The following is a 23,150-nucleotide window of genomic DNA, read 5'->3' on the forward strand; positions in this document are numbered from 1 at the left end:
GATGTTCCCTCTTCATCTTCATCAGAGGAATAGTTGTGATAGCGTGTACTGGGGTCATACACTGACTGATTTTGGACTTAGAAGTTGCTTTTTTTTGTGTGAGGATGTCACCCCCCTTGCTGAAGCTGTGATGGATTAGGCTTATAGTTCTATGTTGGTGTGAATGTAGGCAGCTCTGACCGGTGCTGAAGTAAGTTGTACATTATCAATAGATGGTGATATCAGTCCTCCCCCCTTTGCACCCAGGGCTGAGCTGTCTGCTACCTGATGTGTCTGGGGGCTGCCCACTGCATTGTGTGTAGGGGGGATTTTCACCTTCTTTCCCTGATATCACAACTGGCAATGGCTGGACTGTGCCAGGGACATAGAAGGGGAACCTTGTGCTGTAAGCACCACATTGTTTGAATTGGGCGTTGGCCCAGCAGAAGAAGAAGAAGAAGAATGAGGAGGAGGTGAGTGAAGGAGGAAAGAGGTGTGGAGAAGGAGAATGAGGAGATAGAGGAGGGAGGAGAAGATGGGAGGTGTGGTAGAGAGAGAAGGAGGAGACGAGAGTAGTGGAGATGGGTGTGGAGAAGGAAGAGAAGGAGGAGATAGGTGTGGTGGGGGAGTGGAGAAGGAGGAGAGAGAGGGTGAGGAGAAGAGGGAGGAGAAGATGGGAGGTGTGGAGGAGAGAGATAGAGAGGGAGAGAGAGAAGAGAAAAGTGTGGAGAAAGAAGAAAGGAAAGGAGAGTGAGAGAGAAGAATGAGGAGAGAAAGTGACAGAGAAAAAGGAGGATAGAGACGAACAAGAGCAATAGAGAGGAGCAATGATGCCTTCTCCCTGTAGGGAGGGATGGGGCGTGCCACATACTGTGCAAAAAAACTCCCTATACCATGGATTCTGCTGAGAGCAGACTGCGAAGATCCAATATCTCCCATCTCATACACACAAAAATCACTTCCTGGTTTGCTCACATATCTTTCTGTACCACCTAAACGATGTAAGCTCTGCTGCCACTTCATACCATGTATTAGTATTCAGCAATTTAACATCAGCTAACTTCCCTTATTTTCCTTTCTACGTCATGCCATTCCGCAGCTTGAAGTCTGCCATTCTTATGAATTTCACATACTATACCTTCCAAAATTCTTCACATACTTAACACCTTCGTGTTCTGCCACTATCTGGGGGGCCGTTTGCTCTCCAGGAAGTAAAAGATTCTCCTGTTGCTTGGCCATTTTATACCCCATGGCAAAAACAGAAATGAAAAACACACAAAAATGAAAACAACACCAAAAAAAACTTCTAAAAATGAGTATATAAAACTCCAAAAAAAACAGAAAACCATCAAAAACCTGGTACACGATCAAAAACTCAAAATTTTGATACAAAAGAAAAAATTTTTTTTAAAAAAGGTAAAGAGACAAAAAGGATAACTTTGGAAAACTTAAAAAAACTTTAAAAAAACTTTAAAAAATATAAAAAAACAGAAAAAAGACCTTCAAAAGAGTAAAAAAAAAGCTATATTTTTTTTCCTTCTCTCTGCGCTCAACGCAGTCAGAGACACACACTTCCCCTTTTCTTATGCTATTGTATCCAATGTCACTAAAATCACATATCTGAAAACACGTATGTCACAGCAAAAATACAATACAATTTGTTTCACTTCTTCACAAATAGCTACACATAGCCAGCATTGCAGAAACAGCCAGAAAAAAAACAGATGTGACAGTGTGATTTACAATGCATATATCTCTGCTTGCAGCGTGGAAAAGGGGAAGTTCAGAAAAGAGAAAAAAAACCTTTCTTTTACAATTGTATGCTCTTAAATCAGCGATACATGAATCAAACCAAACAGATACAGACATCCGGGAGATTCCCCTTTTTATTATTCTGTGACACGTGCAGGCCGTTCTGGGAACAGACAACTATCAATCGTACTGGGCATGCATATGCCCGGGAAATCTACCACCCTCCGCTCCAGTCGTCCTGACTGGCCGCCGGCTACGGGAATCTGTGGCAGCCCTCTAAGCTATCACCATCCGAGCCTGGAACATGGAACTACCTGTCCCGGGACCACCTGTCCCTTCTGCTGCATGGGAATCTGTGATAGCTTATTGAGCGATTTGACCTCCTGCCATCTGTTACCCAGCCACCACAAACAAAACAGTCACCGTTCCAACTTTTTCTCCAGGATCTTACACAAACACAGAACACATACATGGCACACAGCAGACACCTTGACTTAAATCCCAGGGTTTGTTGGATACAGGCTTTGGACTTTATACACTACCTGGGAATGCAGTGGTAACCACACCTGACCGGCAAGAGGTATAGACCCGGACTGGGCACAGGGGACTTTCAGGTAAGATGATAACATTTTCTTACCTTACTTATGGAGCTGCGCAGTCTCCGTCCCGTGAACCAAGGCCGTGGCCAACACCTCCGTCTCTCTGGTCAGCAGGGTCCCGTGTGTTTCGTCCACACCTCGCTGGGCGCCATTTGATATGGAAATTTGGTTTGGATAAATTTATCCCTGTGTGTGCTGTGGCCATTCCCATTAAGACTGAGTATTTTGAGCGCTCATCAAGAATGGACTGTACACCATTGTGACAGAAAAGCATTCCATCAATACTGATACTTTATTATACATACATAGTTTTATAATTGCATATAGAAAGGAGTGGTTAGGGGTTGTTAGGGGTGGTTAGTTAATTACCATATTGTCTAGCTATTATTTAATTGGCTGACTGAGTACATAATGTATTTAACTGAGTACATGGCATATTCGGACTGAAGTCTACCTGGCAACAAGCTGATTTAGCACTCTTGGACGTTGCTGTCACCCTTATCCTGCTATTTCAGCAAGACTTAGCGATATTCTAGACATTACTTCAGGACATCTGGCCTAAGTTCCTGTTTTTGCCTGGAAAACCCCATACAGTTTGTCTGGCTTATATCAGTTTATGTCAGCCATTTTAAGCCATTGATTATAATGTACATATTAGCTGTGAGTATATGAGTATATATGATTATAGAGCAGTATACATGCAAGTGAGATCTACATGATATATATATTTCTATCACAAGCCAACAGAAAGTCTATGGTCTAAGGGACCCCAGGACGTGAGAAAACCTCAAGTTGCCCCAGTACGGGTGTCACTCAAGCCATGTACCCCGTACCCTCATAAGGCCCAGGCCAGGCCTAGAGTCAAGCTGCCTCTGACCAACTGAAGGTCTACCTGGAAATAGGAATCATTGTTCCTTGCACATCGCCTTGAAATACCCCACTTTTCCCGGTCAAGAAAAAGACTGTAAAAGGAGAGCCAGCCAAGTTCAGAATGGTACATGACCTGAGAGCTGTGAATGACGCCACAGTGTTTGAAACTGCAATTATGCCGAATCCGCACACATCCTGCTCTCAAATGTGCCTGCCACAGCAAAAGTGTTCACAGTGACCGACCTGGCTAATGTTTTCTTCAGTGTTCCCCTTCACCCAGATGACCAGTACCTGTTTGCCTTAACGCACCAGGGGGGACACTGTTGTGAATTTGGTTTTTGGGCTCCCCCGGTGGTCACTGGTGGTACTGGACTTGTGTGCTTCACTTTCTCTGTTCACCTGTTTCCATCAGGATGTGGGAGTATCCTATTTAGCCTTGCTGCTCAGTTATTCTAGTGCCGGCCATCAATGTAACCAGAGCCTTTCTGTTGCATGTTCCTGCTTCTAGACTACTATCAGCTAAGTTGGACTCTTAGTCCTAAGTTTGTTTGCATTTTTGTTCCAGTTCACAGTTATGTTATGTTTCTGTAGCTGGAAGCTCTTGTGGGCCGAAATTACCACTCCGGTGTCATGAGTTGACACATGAGTCTTAAAGTAATTTCTGGATGGTATTTTAATAGGGTTTTCAGCTGACCGTGAAGTTCCCTATTGTATCTTCTTACTATCTAGTAAGCGGACCTCGCTTTGCTGAACCTACCTTCATACTGCGTATGTCTTTTCCTCTGAACTCACCGTCGATATATGTGGGGGGCTTCTGTCTCCTTTTTGGGGGAATTTCCCTGGAGGTAAGCCAGGTCTGTTTTTTCCTCTATTAGGGTTAGTTGGTTCTCCGGCTGGCGCTGGGCGTCTAGGGATAAAACGTGGGTACGTCACCCGGCCACTGTTAGTTGTGTGGTAGGTTTAGCTCACGGTCAGCTCGAGATTCCATCACCCAAGAGCTAGTCTGTTATTTAAGTTCTCTGACGTTCCCTTGCCATTGGGAACCATGACAGTATGGCCGGCCAAGGGTTAAAACCGTTGGCAGAAGAAAGGAGAGAAAAAGAAGTCTGCAGATTTTTTTTTTTTTTTCTTCTGAGCTTGCTCTATAGTTGACTCAGTTGCATTTCTGTTCTAATTGCAGCCTTTGCCTCTCTCTCTCCTTCTAATCCTTGAATGGCTCTGATCTCACCTGATTAAAATGGATCCTCAGAGTTTGGCTACAGGTTTGAATAATCTTGCTACGAAGGTTCAAAATTTACAGGATTTTGTTATTCATGCTCCTATATCTGAACCTAGAATTCCTATACCAGAATTTTTCTCTGGGGATAGATCTCGTTTCCTGAATTTCAAACATAATTGTAAATTATTTCTTTCCCTGAGATCTCGCTCCGCTGGAGATCCCGCACAGCAGGTTAGGATAGTAATTTCCTTGCTGCGGGGTGACCCTCAAGACTGGGCATTTGCATTGGCACCCGGGGATCCTGCGTTGCTCAATGTGGATGCGTTTTTTCTGGCTTTGGGGTTGCTTTATGAGGAACCTAATTTAGAGATTCAGGCTGAAAAAACCTTGATGGCCCTATCTCAAGGGCAAGATGAAGCTGAAATATACTGCCAAAAATTTCGTAAATGGTCTGTGCTTACTCAGTGGAATGAGTGCGCCCTGGCGGCGAATTTCAGAGAGGGTCTCTCTGATGCCATTAAAGATGTTATGGTGGGGTTCCCTGCACCTACAGGTCTGAATGAGTCCATGACAATGGCTATTCAGATTGATCGGCGTTTGCGGGAGCGCAAACCTGTGCACCATTTGGCGGTGTCTTCTGAGAAGGCTCCAGAAAATATGCAATGTGATAGAATTCTGTCCAGAAGCGAACGGCAGAATTTTAGGCGAAAAAATGGGTTGTGCTTCTATTGTGGTGATTCAACTCATGTTATATCAGCATGCTCTAAACGTACAAAAAAGGTTGATAAGTCTATTTCAATTGGCACTTTACAGTCTAAGTTTATTTTGTCTGTGACCTTGATTTGTTCATTATCGTCAATTACCGCGGATGCCTATGTCGACTCTGGCGCCGCTTTGAGTCTCATGGATTGGTCCTTTGCCAGGCGCTGTGGGTTTGATCTAGAGCCTCTGGAAGTTCCTATACCTCTGAAGGGTATTGACTCTACACCATTGGCTAGTAATAAACCACAATACTGGACACAAGTGACTATGCGTATGAATCCAGACCATCAGGAGACGATTCGCTTCCTTGTGTTGTACAATCTACATGATGTTTTGGTGCTCGGATTGCCATGGTTACAATCTCATAACCCAGTTCTTGACTGGAAAGCAATGTCTGTGTTAAGCTGGGGATGTCAGGGGGCTCATGGGGACGTACCTTTGGTTTCCATTTCGTCATCTATTCCCTCTGAGATTCCGGAATTTTTATCTGATTATCGTGATGTTTTTGAGGAGCCTAAGCTTGGTTCACTACCTCCTCACAGAGATTGCGATTGTACCATAGATCTGATTCCGGGCAGTAAATTTCCAAAGGGTCGTTTATTTAATCTATCTGTACCTGAACATGCTGCTATGCGAGAATATATTAAGGAGTCCCTGGAAAAGGGACATATTCGTCCTTCTTCATCTCCCTTAGGAGCCGGTTTTTTCTTTGTATCTAAAAAAGATGGCTCTTTGAGGCCGTGTATTGATTATCGACTCTTGAATAAAATTACAGTCAGATATCAGTATCCTCTGCCACTGCTGACTGATTTGTTTGCTCGAATAAAAGGGGCTAAGTGGTTCTCTAAGATTGATCTCCGTGGGGCGTATAATTTGGTGCGAATTAAGCAGGGGGATGAGTGGAAAACCGCATTTAATACGCCCGAGGGCCATTTTGAGTATTTAGTAATGCCTTTTGGTCTTTCAAATGCCCCTTCAGTCTTTCAGTCCTTTATGCATGACATTTTCCGGGAATATTTGGATAAATTCATGATCGTGTATCTGGATGATATTTTGATTTTTTCGGATGACTGGGATTCTCATGTCCAACAGGTCAGGAGGGTTTTTCAGGTTTTGCGGGCTAATTCCTTGTGTGTGAAGGGTTCTAAGTGTATTTTTGGGGTTCAAAAGATTTCTTTTTTGGGGTACATTTTTTCCCCCTCTTCCATTGAGATGGATCCTGTCAAGGTTCGGGCTATTTGTGATTGGACGCAACCTTCTTCGCTTAAGAGCCTTCAGAAATTTTTGGGCTTTGCTAATTTTTATCGTCGATTTATAACTGGTTTTTCTGATGTTGCTAAACCTTTGACTGATTTGACCAAAAAGGTTGCTGATGTTGCTGATTGGTCCCCTGCTGCTGTGGAGGCCTTTCGGGAGCTTAAGCGCCGCTTTTCTTCCGCCCCTGTGTTGCGTCAGCGTGATGTTACTCTTCCTTTTCAGGTTGAGGTCGATGCTTCCGAGATCGGAGCTGGGGCGGTCTTGTCGCAGAAAAGTTCCGATTGCTCCGTGATGAGACCTTGTGCGTTCTTTTCTCGAAAATTTTCGCCCGCCGAGCGAAATTATGATATTGGTAATCGGGAGCTTTTGGCTATGAAGTGGGCTTTTGAGGAGTGGCGTCATTGGCTTCAGGGGGCTAGACATCAGGTGGTGGTATTGACCGATCACAAGAATTTGATTTATCTTGAGTCTGCCAGGCGCCTGAATCCTAGACAGGCGCGCTGGTCGTTGTTTTTCTCTCGGTTTAATTTTGTGGTCTCATACTTACCAGGTTCTAAAAATGTGAAGGCGGATGCCCTTTCTAGGAGTTTTGAGCCTGATTTCCCTGGTGATTCTGAACCTACAGGTATCCTTAAGGATGGGGTGATATTATCTGCTGTTTCCCCAGACCTGCGACGGGCTTTGCAGGAGTTTCAGGCGGATAGACCTGATCGTTGCCCGCCTGGTAGACTGTTTGTTCCTGATGATTGGACCAGTAGAGTCATCTCGGAGGTTCATTCTTCTGCGTTGGCAGGTCATCCCGGGATCTTTGGTACCAGGGATTTGGTGGCTAGGTCCTTCTGGTGGCCTTCTCTGTCTCGAGATGTACGAGTTTTTGTGCAGTCTTGTGATGTTTGTGCTTGGGCCAAACCTTGTTGTTCTCGGGCTAGCGGATTGTTGTTATCTTTGCCTATTCCAAAGAGGCCTTGGACTCACATCTCTATGGATTTTATTTCTGATCTCCCTGTTTCTCAGAAAATGTCTGTCATCTGGGTGGTGTGTGACCGTTTTTCAAAGATGGTTCATTTGGTGCCCTTGCCTAAGTTGCCGTCCTCTTCCGAGTTGGTTCCTCTGTTTTTTCAAAATGTGGTTCGCTTGCATGGTATTCCGGAGAATATAGTTTCTGACAGGGGGACCCAGTTCGTGTCTAGATTTTGGCGGGCGTTCTGTGCTAGGATGGGCATTGATTTGTCTTTTTCGTCTGCGTTCCATCCTCAGACTAATGGCCAGACTGAGCGAACTAATCAGACCTTGGAGACTTATTTGAGGTGTTTTGTGTCTGCGGATCAAGATGACTGGGTTGCCTTTTTGCCGTTGGCGGAGTTTGCCCTCAATAATCGGGCTAGTTCTGCCACTTTGGTTTCTCCTTTCTTTTGCAATTCGGGGTTTCATCCTCGCTTTTCTTCTGGTCAGGTGGAGTCTTCGGATTGTCCTGGAGTGGATACTGTGGTGGATAGGTTGCATCGGATTTGGGGACAGGTGGTGGACAATTTGGAGTTGTCCCAGGAGAAGACTCGGCATTTTGCTAACCGCCGTCGTCGTGTTGGTCCTCGTCTTCGTGTTGGGGACTTGGTGTGGTTGTCTTCTCGTTTTGTCCCTATGAGGGTTTCTTCTCCTAAGTTTAAGCCTCGGTTCATCGGCCCGTATAAGATTTTGGAGATTCTTAGCCCTGTGTCCTTTCGATTGGACCTCCCGGCATCTTTTTCTATCCATAATGTCTTCCATCGGTCATTATTGCGCAGGTATGAGGTACCGGTTGTGCCTTCCGTTGAGCCTCCCGCTCCGGTGTTGGTTGAGGGTGAATTGGAGTATGTTGTGGAGAAGATCTTGGACTCCCGTGTTTCCAGACGGAAACTTCAGTATCTGGTCAAGTGGAAGGGCTACGGTCAGGAGGATAATTCTTGGGTGACAGCCTCTGATGTTCATGCCTCTGATTTGGTCCGTGCCTTTCATAGGGCTCATCCTGATCGCCCTGGTGGTTCTTGTGAGGGTTCGGTGCCCCCTCCTTGAGGGGGGGGTACTGTTGTGAATTTGGTTTTTGGGCTCCCCCGGTGGTCACTGGTGGTACTGGACTTGTGTGCTTCACTTTCTCTGTTCACCTGTTTCCATCAGGATGTGGGAGTATCCTATTTAGCCTTGCTGCTCAGTTATTCTAGTGCCGGCCATCAATGTAACCAGAGCCTTTCTGTTGCATGTTCCTGCTTCTAGACTACTATCAGCTAAGTTGGACTCTTAGTCCTAAGTTTGTTTGCATTTTTGTTCCAGTTCACAGTTATGTTATGTTTCTGTAGCTGGAAGCTCTTGTGGGCCGAAATTACCACTCCGGTGTCATGAGTTGACACATGAGTCTTAAAGTAATTTCTGGATGGTATTTTAATAGGGTTTTCAGCTGACCGTGAAGTTCCCTATTGTATCTTCTTACTATCTAGTAAGCGGACCTCGCTTTGCTGAACCTACCTTCATACTGCGTATGTCTTTTCCTCTGAACTCACCGTCGATATATGTGGGGGGCTTCTGTCTCCTTTTTGGGGGAATTTCCCTGGAGGTAAGCCAGGTCTGTTTTTTCCTCTATTAGGGTTAGTTGGTTCTCCGGCTGGCGCTGGGCGTCTAGGGATAAAACGTGGGTACGTCACCCGGCCACTGTTAGTTGTGTGGTAGGTTTAGCTCACGGTCAGCTCGAGATTCCATCACCCAAGAGCTAGTCTGTTATTTAAGTTCTCTGACGTTCCCTTGCCATTGGGAACCATGACAGTATGGCCGGCCAAGGGTTAAAACCGTTGGCAGAAGAAAGGAGAGAAAAAGAAGTCTGCAGATTTTTTTTTTTTTTTCTTCTGAGCTTGCTCTATAGTTGACTCAGTTGCATTTCTGTTCTAATTGCAGCCTTTGCCTCTCTCTCTCCTTCTAATCCTTGAATGGCTCTGATCTCACCTGATTAAAATGGATCCTCAGAGTTTGGCTACAGGTTTGAATAATCTTGCTACGAAGGTTCAAAATTTACAGGATTTTGTTATTCATGCTCCTATATCTGAACCTAGAATTCCTATACCAGAATTTTTCTCCGGGGATAGATCTCGTTTCCTGAATTTCAAACATAATTGTAAATTATTTCTTTCCCTGAGATCTCGCTCCGCTGGAGATCCCGCACAGCAGGTTAGGATAGTAATTTCCTTGCTGCGGGGTGACCCTCAAGACTGGGCATTTGCATTGGCACCCGGGGATCCTGCGTTGCTCAATGTGGATGCGTTTTTTCTGGCTTTGGGGTTGCTTTATGAGGAACCTAATTTAGAGATTCAGGCTGAAAAAACCTTGATGGCCCTATCTCAAGGGCAAGATGAAGCTGAAATATACTGCCAAAAATTTTGTAAATGGTCTGTGCTTACTCAGTGGAATGAGTGCGCCCTGGCGGCGAATTTCAGAGAGGGTCTCTCTGATGCCATTAAAGATGTTATGGTGGGGTTCCCTGCACCTACAGGTCTGAATGAGTCCATGACAATGGCTATTCAGATTGATCGGCGTTTGCGGGAGCGCAAACCTGTGCACCATTTGGCAGTGTCTTCTGAGAAGGCTCCAGAAAATATGCAATGTGATATAATTCTGTCCAGAAGCGAACGGCAGAATTTTAGGCGAAAAAATGGGTTGTGCTTCTATTGTGGTGATTCAACTCATGTTATATCAGCATGCTCTAAACGTACAAAAAAGGTTGATAAGTCTATTTCAATTGGCACTTTACAGTCTAAGTTTATTTTGTCTGTGACCTTGATTTGTTCATTATCGTCAATTACCGCGGATGCCTATGTCGACTCTGGCGCCGCTTTGAGTCTCATGGATTGGTCCTTTGCCAGGCGCTGTGGGTTTGATCTAGAGCCTCTGGAAGTTCCTATACCTCTGAAGGGTATTGACTCTACACCATTGGCTAGTAATAAACCACAATACTGGACACAAGTGACTATGCGTATGAATCCAGACCATCAGGAGACGATTCGCTTCCTTGTGTTGTACAATCTACATGATGTTTTGGTGCTCGGATTGCCATGGTTACAATCTCATAACCCAGTTCTTGACTGGAAAGCAATGTCTGTGTTAAGCTGGGGATGTCAGGGGGCTCATGGGGACGTACCTTTGGTTTCCATTTCGTCATCTATTCCCTCTGAGATTCCGGAATTTTTATCTGATTATCGTGATGTTTTTGAGGAGCCTAAGCTTGGTTCACTACCTCCTCACAGAGATTGCGATTGTACCATAGATCTGATTCCGGGCAGTAAATTTCCAAAGGGTCGTTTATTTAATCTATCTGTACCTGAACATGCTGCTATGCGAGAATATATTAAGGAGTCCCTGGAAAAGGGACATATTCGTCCTTCTTCATCTCCCTTAGGAGCCGGTTTTTTCTTTGTATCTAAAAAAGATGGCTCTTTGAGGCCGTGTATTGATTATCGACTCTTGAATAAAATTACAGTCAGATATCAGTATCCTCTGCCACTGCTGACTGATTTGTTTGCTCGAATAAAAGGGGCTAAGTGGTTCTCTAAGATTGATCTCCGTGGGGCGTATAATTTGGTGTGAATTAAGCAGGGGGATGAGTGGAAAACCGCATTTAATACGCCCGAGGGCCATTTTGAGTATTTAGTAATGCCTTTTGGTCTTTCAAATGCCCCTTCAGTCTTTCAGTCCTTTATGCATGACATTTTCCGGGAATATTTGGATAAATTCATGATCGTGTATCTGGATGATATTTTGATTTTTTCGGATGACTGGGATTCTCATGTCCAACAGGTCAGGAGGGTTTTTCAGGTTTTGCGGGCTAATTCCTTGTGTGTGAAGGGTTCTAAGTGTATTTTTGGGGTTCAAAAGATTTCTTTTTTGGGGTACATTTTTTCCCCCTCTTCCATTGAGATGGATCCTGTCAAGGTTCGGGCTATTTGTGATTGGACGCAACCTTCTTCGCTTAAGAGCCTTCAGAAATTTTTGGGCTTTGCTAATTTTTATCGTCGATTTATAACTGGTTTTTCTGATGTTGCTAAACCTTTGACTGATTTGACCAAAAAGGGTGCTGATGTTGCTGATTGGTCCCCTGCTGCTGTGGAGGCCTTTCGGGAGCTTAAGCGCCGCTTTTCTTCCGCCCCTGTGTTGCGTCAGCGTGATGTTACTCTTCCTTTTCAGGTTGAGGTCGATGCTTCCGAGATCGGAGCTGGGGCGGTCTTGTCGCAGAAAAGTTCCGATTGCTCCGTGATGAGACCTTGTGCGTTCTTTTCTCGAAAATTTTCGCCCGCCGAGCGAAATTATGATATTGGTAATCGGGAGCTTTTGGCTATGAAGTGGGCTTTTGAGGAGTGGCGTCATTGGCTTCAGGGGGCTAGACATCAGGTGGTGGTATTGACCGATCACAAGAATTTGATTTATCTTGAGTCTGCCAGGCGCCTGAATCCTAGACAGGCGCGCTGGTCGTTGTTTTTCTCTCGGTTTAATTTTGTGGTCTCATACTTACCAGGTTCTAAAAATGTGAAGGCGGATGCCCTTTCTAGGAGTTTTGAGCCTGATTTCCCTGGTGATTCTGAACCTACAGGTATCCTTAAGGATGGGGTGATATTATCTGCTGTTTCCCCAGACCTGCGACGGGCTTTGCAGGAGTTTCAGGCGGATAGACCTGATCGTTGCCCGCCTGGTAGACTGTTTGTTCCTGATGATTGGACCAGTAGAGTCATCTCGGAGGTTCATTCTTCTGCGTTGGCAGGTCATCCCGGGATCTTTGGTACCAGGGATTTGGTGGCTAGGTCCTTCTGGTGGCCTTCTCTGTCTCGAGATGTACGAGTTTTTGTGCAGTCTTGTGATGTTTGTGCTTGGGCCAAACCTTGTTGTTCTCGGGCTAGCGGATTGTTGTTATCTTTGCCTATTCCAAAGAGGCCTTGGACTCACATCTCTATGGATTTTATTTCTGATCTCCCTGTTTCTCAGAAAATGTCTGTCATCTGGGTGGTGTGTGACCGTTTTTCAAAGATGGTTCATTTGGTGCCCTTGCCTAAGTTGCCGTCCTCTTCCGAGTTGGTTCCTCTGTTTTTTCAAAATGTGGTTCGCTTGCATGGTATTCCGGAGAATATCGTTTCTGACAGGGGGACCCAGTTCGTGTCTAGATTTTGGCGGGCGTTCTGTGCTAGGATGGGCATTGATTTGTCTTTTTCGTCTGCGTTCCATCCTCAGACTAATGGCCAGACTGAGCGAACTAATCAGACCTTGGAGACTTATTTGAGGTGTTTTGTGTCTGCGGATCAGGATGACTGGGTTGCCTTTTTGCCGTTGGCGGAGTTTGCCCTCAATAATCGGGCTAGTTCTGCCACTTTGGTTTCTCCTTTCTTTTGCAATTCGGGGTTTCATCCTCGCTTTTCTTCTGGTCAGGTGGAGTCTTCGGATTGTCCTGGAGTGGATACTGTGGTGGATAGGTTGCATCGGATTTGGGGACAGGTGGTGGACAATTTGGAGTTGTCCCAGGAGAAGACTCGGCATTTTGCTAACCGCCGTCGTCGTGTTGGTCCTCGTCTTCGTGTTGGGGACTTGGTGTGGTTGTCTTCTCGTTTTGTCCCTATGAGGGTTTCTTCTCCTAAGTTTAAGCCTCGGTTCATCGGCCCGTATAAGATTTTGGAGATTCTTAACCCTGTGTCCTTTCGATTGGACCTCCCGGCATCTTTTTCTATCCATAATGTCTTCCATCGGTCATTATTGCGCAGGTATGAGGTACCGGTTGTGCCTTCCGTTGAGCCTCCCGCTCCGGTGTTGGTTGAGGGTGAATTGGAGTATGTTGTGGAGAAGATCTTGGACTCCCGTGTTTCCAGACGGAAACTTCAGTATCTGGTCAAGTGGAAGGGCTACGGTCAGGAGGATAATTCTTGGGTGACAGCCTCTGATGTTCATGCCTCTGATTTGGTCCGTGCCTTTCATAGGGCTCATCCTGATCGCCCTGGTGGTTCTTGTGAGGGTTCGGTGCCCCCTCCTTGAGGGGGGGGTACTGTTGTGAATTTGGTTTTTGGGCTCCCCCGGTGGTCACTGGTGGTACTGGACTTGTGTGCTTCACTTTCTCTGTTCACCTGTTTCCATCAGGATGTGGGAGTATCCTATTTAGCCTTGCTGCTCAGTTATTCTAGTGCCAGCCATCAATGTAACCAGAGCCTTTCTGTTGCATGTTCCTGCTTCTAGACTACTATCAGCTAAGTTGGACTCTTAGTCCTAAGTTTGTTTGCATTTTTGTTCCAGTTCACAGTTATGTTATGTTTCTGTAGCTGGAAGCTCTTGTGGGCCGAAATTACCACTCCGGTGTCATGAGTTGACACATGAGTCTTAAAGTAATTTCTGGATGGTATTTTAATAGGGTTTTCAGCTGACCGTGAAGTTCCCTATTGTATCTTCTTACTATCTAGTAAGCGGACCTCGCTTTGCTGAACCTACCTTCATACTGCGTATGTCTTTTCCTCTGAACTCACCGTCGATATATGTGGGGGGCTTCTGTCTCCTTTTTGGGGGAATTTCCCTGGAGGTAAGCCAGGTCTGTTTTTTCCTCTATTAGGGTTAGTTGGTTCTCCGGCTGGCGCTGGGCGTCTAGGGATAAAACGTGGGTACGTCACCCGGCCACTGTTAGTTGTGTGGTAGGTTTAGCTCACGGTCAGCTCGAGATTCCATCACCCAAGAGCTAGTCTGTTATTTAAGTTCTCTGACGTTCCCTTGCCATTGGGAACCATGACAGGACACCACACATGCACAGTGATGCCACAGTGGGCCCAGAACAGCCCTTCACAGTTCACCAAAGCAATGTCCACAGTCCTCACCAACTGGGTCACAGAACATGCAGAAGTAACCCTGCTACAATACGTGGACAATCTACTCCTTTGTGCAGTTGGCTTTGACACGTGTAAAGCCTATTTCTTGTATCTCCTACTCTACCTGGTGGAGATGCATTGCAAAGTCTCAAAGAACAAAAGTCCAGTGGTGTCTGAAGCGAGTTACGTTCCAGAGACACTGTATTGCTCACCAGGCGAAACACCTGACAGATGACCGGAAGACCACAGTGGAGAAGATGGTTCCTCCAACAAATCCAAAGGTGCTACAGGCCTTCCTTGGTCTAGTTTTGTATTGCAGAGCCTGGATCCCTGATGCTTCAGTCCTAATGCAGCCTCTGTGTGAATACATCAGCGTGACCCCGTTCCTCCTGACAGATGCAGCCTTCAGCTCGTTCAAGAAGTTAAAAGGCTCTGTAGTCTCAGCGCCAGCACTAGGCCTGTTGTGAATTAGACTTTTTGGCTCCCTCTTGTGGTTACTAGTGATATGACTCTGGGATTTTCTTCCCTCAGTTTACACCCACCTGGGTCGTTAGTTCAGGGGTGTTGCTATATAAACCTCCTGGATCCTTAGTCCAGTGCCTGGCATCGTTGTAATCAGACACTTTCTGTTTGCTCCTATCTGCTGGTCCTGGTTCGTGCAAAATTAAGCTAAGTCCTGCTTCTTTGTTTTTTGGGTTATTTGCTTGCTCTCATTTTTTGTCCAGCTTGTACTAAATGTGATTCCTGACCTTGCTGGAAGCTCTAGGGGACTGGTGTTCTCCCCCCGGGCCGTTAGACGGTTCGGGGGTTCTTGAATTTCCAGTGTGGATATTTTTGATAGGGTTTTTGCTGACCATATAAGTTATCTTTCTATATTCTGCTATTAGCTAGTGGGCCTCTCTTTGCTAAATACCTAGCTCATTCTTATGTTTGTCTTTTCCTCTTACCTCACCGTTATTATTTGTTGGGGGCTTGTATCCAACTTTTGGGGTCTTTTCTCTGGAGGCAAGAAAGGTCTTTCTTTTCTCTTCTAGGGTTAGTTAGTTCTCCGGCTGGCGCGAGACGTCTAGAATCAACGTAGGCACGTTCCCTGGCTGCTGTTATTTGTGGTGCTAGGATTAGATATATGGTCAGCCCAGTTACCACTGCCCTATGAGCTGGTTTTTTGTGTTTGCAGACTTAGTAATTATTTCTGAGACCCTCTGCCATTGGGGTCATAACAGTATGCCAGGCCAACATTGAATGTTTAATGCATTGCAGAAGTGGGATAATAAGAAAGGAAATTCTGAGTTTTTTTTTTTTCTTTCCTCTCTTCCTCCCCTTTACCTTTGAGTGGCTTGTGCTTGCTGCAGACATGAATGTCCAGACCTTGATTACAAGTGTAGACCAGCTTGCAGCTCGTGTGCAGGGCATACAAGATTTTGTTACCAGTAGTCCTATGTCTGAACCTAAAATACCTATTCCGGAATTGTTTTCTGGAGACTGATTTAGGTTTAGGAATTTCAAGAATAATTGTAAATTGTTTCTTTCTCTGAGACCCCGTTCATCTGGAGACTCAGCTCAGCAAGTTAAAATTGTTATTTCTTTTTTACGGGGCGACCCTCAGGATTGGGCTTTCTCGCTAGCGCCAGGAGATCCGGCATTGGCAAATATTGATGCGTTTTTTCTGGCGCTCGGATTGCTTTACGAGGAACCCAATCTTGAAATTCAGGCAGAAAAAGCCTTGCTGGCTATTTCTCAGGGCCAGGATGAAGCTGAAGTGTATTGCCAAAAATTTCGGAAATGGTCCGTGCTTACTCAGTGGAATGAGTGTGCTCTGGCCGCAAATTTCAGAAATGGCCTTTCTGAAGCCATTAAGAATGTGATGGTGGGTTTCCCCATTCCTACAAGTCTGAATGATTCTATGGCGCTGGCTATTCAAATTGACCGGCGTTTGCGGGAGCGCAAAACCGCTAATCCTCTGGTGGTGTTGTCTGAACAAACACCTGATTTAATGCAATGTGATAGAATTCAGACTAGAAATGAGCGGAAAAATCATAGACGTCAGAATGGGTTGTGTTTTTACTGTGGTGATTCTACACATGTTATATCAGCATGCTCTAAACGCCTAACAAGGGTTGTTAGTCCTGTCGCCATTGGTAATTTGCAACCTAAATTTATTTTGTCTGTGACTTTAATTTGCTCATTGTCTTCTTACCCTGTTATGGCGTTTGTGGATTCAGGTGCTGCCCTGAGTCTTATGGATCTGTCATTTGCCAAGCGCTGTGGTTTTGTTCTTGAACCGTTGGTAAATCCTATTCCTCTTAGAGGTATTGATGCTACGCCATTGGCGGAAAATAAACCGCAGTTTTGGACGCAGGTAACCATGTGCATGACTCCTGAACATCGGGAGGTGATTCGTTTTCTTGTTCTGCATAAAATGCATGATTTGGTCGTTTTGGGTCTGCCATGGTTACAGACCCACAATCCAGTCTTGGATTGGAAGGCAATGTCTGTGTCAAGTTGGGGTTGTCAGGGAATTCATGCTGATTCCCCGCCGGTGTCTATTGCTTCCTCTACTCCTTCAGAAGTTCCTGAGTATTTGTCTGATTATCAGGATGTATTCAGCGAGTCCAGATCCAGTGCTCTGCCTCCTCATAGGGACTGTGACTGCGCCATAGATTTGATTCCAGGTAGTAAATTTCCTAAGGGAAGATTATTTAATCTGTCTGTACCTGAGCATGCCGCAATGCGTTCGTATATCAAGGAGTCTCTGGAGAAGGGGCATATCCGTCCATCCTCTTCCCCTCTTGGTGCGGGATTCTTTTTTGTGGCCAAGAAGGACGGATCTTTGAGACCTTGTATTGACTATCGGCTTCTGAATAAAATCACTGTTAAATTTCAGTATCCTTTGCCTCTGTTGTCGGACTTGTTTGCCCGGATTAAAGGTGCCAAGTGGTTCACCAAGATAGATCTTCGTGGTGCGTACAACCTTGTGCGCATTAAGCAAGGCGATGAATGGAAGACTGCATTTAATACGCCCGAAGGTCATTTTGAGTACTTGGTGATGCCTTTTGGGCTCTCTAATGCTCCCTGAGTGTTTCAGTCCTTTATGCATGATATTTTCCGGAAGTATCTGGATAAATTTATGATTGTTTATCTGGATGATATTCTGGTTTTCTCTGAAGATTGGGACTCACATGTGGAGCAGGTCAGGATGGTGTTTCAGGTTTTGCGTGAGAATGCTTTGTTTGTTAAAGGCTCAAAGTGTCTCTTTGGCGTACAGAAGGTTCCCTTTTTGGGGTTTATTTTTTCCCCTTCTGCTGTGGAGATGGACCCAGTCAAGGTCCGAGCTATTCATGAGTGGACTCAACCCACGTCAGTTAAGAGTCTTCAGAAGTTCTTGGGTTTTGCTAACTTCTACCGTCGTTTTATCGCTAATTTTTCTAGCGTTGTTAAACCTTTGACGGATATGACCAAGAAAGGTTCTGATGTTGCTAACTGGGCTCCTGCAGCCGTGGAGGCATTCCAAGAGTTGAAGCACCGGTTTACTTCGGCGCCTGTTTTGTGCCAGCCTGATGTTTCACTTCCCTTTCAGGTCGAAGTGGATGCTTCTGAGATTGGGGCAGGGGCCGTTTTGTCACAGAGAGGCCCTGGTTGCTCGGTAATGAGACCATGTGCTTTCTTCTCTAGGAAGTTTTCGCCTGCTGAGTGGAATTATGATGTTGGCAATCGGGAGTTGCTGGCCATGAAGTGGGCATTTGAGGAGTGGCGTCATTGGCTTGAGGGTGCTAAGCATCGTGTGGTGGTCTTGACTGATCACAAAAATTTGATGTATCTCGAGTCTGCTTAACGCCTGAATCCTAGACAGGCCCGCTGGTCATTGTTTTTCTCCCGTTTTGACTTTGTGGTCTCGTATTTACCAGGTTCAAAGAATGTGAAGGCTGATGCTCTTTCAAGGAGCTTTGTGCCTGACTCTCCTGGAGTCGCAGAACCAGTTGGTATTCTTAAAGAGGGAGTTATCTTGTCAGCCATTTCTCCTGATTTGCGACGCGTGTTGCAGAGATTTCAGGCTGGTAGACCTGACTCTTGTCCACCTGACAGACTGTTTGTTCCTGATAAATGGACCAGCAGAGTCATTTCCGAGGTTCATTCCTCGGTGTTGGCAGGTCATCCGGGAATTTTTGGCACCAGAGATCTGGTGGCTAGGTCCTTTTGGTGGCCTTCCTTGTCACGGGATGTGCGGTCATTTGTGCAGTCCTGTGGGACATGTGCTCGAGCTAAGCCTTGCTGTTCTCGTGCCAGCGGGTTGCTCTTGCCCTTGCCTGTCCCGAAGAGGCCTTGGACACACATTTCCATGGATTTCATTTCTGATCTCCCGGTGTCTCAGGGTATGTCTGTCATCTGGGTGGTATGTGATCGCTTTTCGAAAATGGTCCATTTGGTGCCTTTGCCTAAGCTGCCTTCCTCTTCCGATCTGGTTCCTGTGTTCCTTCAGAATGTGGTTCGTTTACACGGCATTCCTGAGAATATTGTGTCTGACAGAGGATCCCAGTTTGTTTCCAGGTTCTGGCGATCCTTTTGTGCTAGGATGGGCATTGATTTGTCGTTCTCGTCTGCCTTTCATCCTCAGACTAATGGACAAACGGAGCGAACTAATCAGACTCTGGAGGCTTATTTGAGGTGTTTTGTTTCGGCAGATCAGGATGATTGGGTGACCTTCTTGCCGTTGGCTGAGTTTGCCCTTAATAATCGGGCTAGTTCCGCTACTTTGGTTTCGCCATTTTTCTGCAACTCTGGTTTCCATCCTCGTTTTTCCTCGGGACATGTGGAGCCTTCTGACTGTCCTGGGGTGGATTCTGTGGTGGATAGGTTGCAGCAAATCTGGAATCATGTGGTGGACAACTTAAAATTGTCACAGGAGAAGGCTCAGCGTTTTGCCAACCGCCGCCGCGGTGTGGGTCCCCGACTTCGTGTTGGGGATTTGGTGTGGCTGTCTTCTCGATTTGTTCCTATGAAGGTCTCCTCTCCTAAATTTAAGCCTCACTTCATCGGTCCTTACAAGATATTGGAAATCCTTAATCCAGTGTCCTTTCGCTTGGATCTTCCGGTTTCGTTTGCCATTCACAACGTGTTCCATAGGTCTTTGTTGCGACGCTACGTTGTGCCTGTGGTTCCTTCTGCTGAGCCTCCTGCTCCGGTGTTGGTTGAGGGCGAGTTGGAGTACGTGGTGGAGAAGATCTTGGATTCTCGTCTCTCCAGACGGAGGCTTCAGTATTTGGTCAAGTGGAAGGGCTATGGTCAGGAGGATAATTCCTGGGTGGTTGCCTCTGATGTGCATGCGGCCGATTTAGTTCGTGCCTTTCACGCTGCTCATCCTGATCGCCCTGGTGGTCTTGGTGAGGGTTCGGTGACCCCTCCTTAAGGGGGGGTACTGTTGTGAATTAGACTTTTTGGCTCCCTCTTGTGGTTACTAGTGATATGACTCTGGGATTTTCTTCCCTCAGTTTACACCCACCTGGGTCGTTAGTTCAGGGGTGTTGCTATATAAACCTCCTGGATCCTTAGTCCAGTGCCTGGCATCGTTGTAATCAGACACTTTCTGTTTGCTCCTATCTGCTGGTCCTGGTTCGTGCAAAATTAAGCTAAGTCCTGCTTCTTTGTTTTTTGGGTTATTTGCTTGCTCTCATTTTTTGTCCAGCTTGTACTAAATGTGATTCCTGACCTTGCTGGAAGCTCTAGGGGACTGGTGTTCTCCCCCCGGGCCGTTAGACGGTTCGGGGGTTCTTGAATTTCCAGTGTGGATATTTTTGATAGGGTTTTTGCTGACCATATAAGTTATCTTTCTATATTCTGCTATTAGCTAGTGGGCCTCTCTTTGCTAAATACCTAGCTCATTCTTATGTTTGTCTTTTCCTCTTACCTCACCGTTATTATTTGTTGGGGGCTTGTATCCAACTTTTGGGGTCTTTTCTCTGGAGGCAAGAAAGGTCTTTCTTTTCTCTTCTAGGGTTAGTTAGTTCTCCGGCTGGCGCGAGACGTCTAGAATTAACGTAGGCACGTTCCCCGGCTGCTGTTATTTGTGGTGCTAGGATTAGATATATGGTCAGCCCAGTTACCACTGCCCTATGAGCTGGTTTTTTGTGTTTGCAGACTTAGTAATTATTTCTGAGACCCTCTGCCATTGGGGTCATAACATAGGCCTATCTGACTACGAGAAGCCATTCCATCTCTACTTGATGGGAAAAGAAGGCCTTGCTACTGGAGTCCTGATGCAGTTTCAGGGGGAAAAGCAGAGACCTTTGGACTACTTTTCAGCTCGCCTGGATCCAGTTGCAAGGGGAGCCTCTTCCTCCTGCATGAGAGCAGCACACGCCCTCCTGGACGGGAATGCTGACATCAATGGAAAAACCAATGGAAATCCTGGCTCCGCATGACATCTCACCAATCCTCAACCAAACCCAGCCAAAACATCTCTCCATCACCAGACATCTTCGCCTCCAGTGCTCTCTACTCCTGCCCGACAATGTCACCAACTGCAGATGCACAGTCCTCAATCCGTCCACTCTACTCCCACTCCCAAGGGGGGATACAGATATGGATCCTCAGATAAAAATTCTGATCAAGATCAAAATCTGCATGGATGACCATGATTGCTTCAGCATCATGAAACAAGAAAACAGCAGGACTACCCAAGGTGGCAGAAGAGCCACTGACCAACCCAGAGTTGATCCTCTATGTGGATGGCTCCAGATTTGCAGATGATGAAGGAAGATTCCACACGGGATGTGCAGTGACCAGCAATCAAGAGATCAGGGTCCAGAAGTCTGCTGCCTAGTCTGTCCGCCCAGGAAGCAGAACTGATAGCGCTGACGAAGGCCTACCAGATGGCAGAAGACAAGACTGCAAAAATGTATACCGATTCGGGGTACTCGCATGGCATAGCACACGACTTTGGACCCATCTGGGCTGCAAGGGACTTCATCACAGCAAGCGGAACAACTGTGAAGCATCATGGAGCCATTAAGGACCTGCTGTACGCACTCCAACTTCCAAAAAATGGTGGCAGTACTAAAAGTCAAATTGCATGGAAAACTAAACACAGTAGAGGCACGAGGCAACAACATGGCGGATATGGCAGCCAAAGAAGCAGTCAGAGGAAGACAATATGGAGAAGTGGGAGAGGTCGTAGAGCTACTACATGACGACTGAAGACAAGAAACCTGACCAAATGACGTCCTGTGATCTGCTCAAAAAGCTGCAAGAGCAAGCCCCAAAGGACAAGAAGGAATGCTGGATGCGGAAGAGAGCAACACATGAAGAAGGAAGGGTATACGCAATGGACTACAAACCCTGTTTACCCCGAAGCATCTACCCTATGGTGGTTCAGTGGGAACATGGGCCCACACACAGATTAAAGACACAGATGAATGATATGATTGGTGCTTACTGGTTCGCTCCAGGGATCCCCACCCTAACAGCCAAGTTCACTAGCAGCTGTCTGACCTGCAGCAAATGCAACCCTGGAAGAATGGAGAAAGTTCCCACACATCATCTTGCCAGACCACTGTACCCCTTCCAGAGGATCCAGATAGACCACATCCAAATGCCGCCAATTGGAGGTTTCGAATATGCCCTTGTGGCCGTGGACGTGTTCTCAGGATGGCCAGAAGCTTTCCCAGTGAGGAACCAGTCAGCAAAGACTACTGCAAAGAAGCTACTCTCAGAGACGAGATATGCAGCTATGGGGTCCCAGAAGTGATAGAGAGTGACCAGGCACCCGCATTCACAGCAAATCTCACACGAGAGATCTGGTCAACAGTAGGGTCAGACTTAGGCCTACACACTCCCAATCACACTACTTAGTGTAAGGCATACTTCCAGAGGCCCAGAAAAGCTGTCACCATATGAAATTTTGTTTGGGTCTAGTCCCAGGTTAGGGGTATCCTTACCCTCAGCCGCTGACTATGTAATATGATACTTTGTCTGCTTATGTAATTGAACTCACCAAGAAACTTGCTAATATCCATTCTCGAGTTTTTTCTTCATTGCCAGATCCAGATTCAGTGTCCGGTACGCACTCCTTGAAGCCAGGAGACTGGGTATTAGTGAAAAAGTTTGTAAGGAGAACACCACTCGATCCCAGATTTGATGGTCCTGTTCAAGTGCTGCTGATGACACCAACCTCTGTGAAACTGGAGGGAAGACCCACTTGGATCCACTCATCGCATTGCAAGAAAGCTCCCCTACCAGAAGATGACACCCAAGCCAGAATGATGTTGTGGATGCCCTGCCTAACCAAATAGATGACCTACCTGATAAAGAATACACACCGCTCACTATACATGCTGTTGACTAAGAGACTGATTGCAACGAACCCCCGTTAGGGACAGTTCTCCTGACCGCCCATTTGCAAAAAGTCTGTACGGAGTGGGGCGCAGGCGTTAGGCTTGCGTCAGTTCACCGGCAGCACAAAAGAGTTGCAGCGCTTTGGGACAGGAGGCTAGGATTAGGGCAAGTGATATCTAAGGGGGACTTGTGATAGAAATATATATCATGTAGATCTCACTTGCATGTATACTGCTCTATAATCATATATACTCATATACTCACAGCTAATATGTACATTATAATCAATGGATTAAAATAGCTGACATAAACTGATATAAGCCAGACAAACTGTATGGGGTTTTCCAGGCAAAAACAGGATCTTAGGCCAGATGTCCTGAAGTAATGTCTAGAATATCGCTAAGTCTTGCTGAAATAGCAGGATAAGGGTGACAGCAACGTCCAAGAGTGCTAAATCAGCTTGTTGCCAGGTAGACTTCAGTCCGAATATGCCATGTACTCAGTTAAATACATTATGTACTCAGTCAGCCAATGAAATAATAG

The sequence above is a fragment of the Ranitomeya variabilis genome, chromosome 4, assembly GCF_051348905.1.
Source record: "Ranitomeya variabilis isolate aRanVar5 chromosome 4, aRanVar5.hap1, whole genome shotgun sequence".
NCBI classification, from domain to species: Eukaryota; Metazoa; Chordata; class Amphibia; order Anura; family Dendrobatidae; genus Ranitomeya; species Ranitomeya variabilis.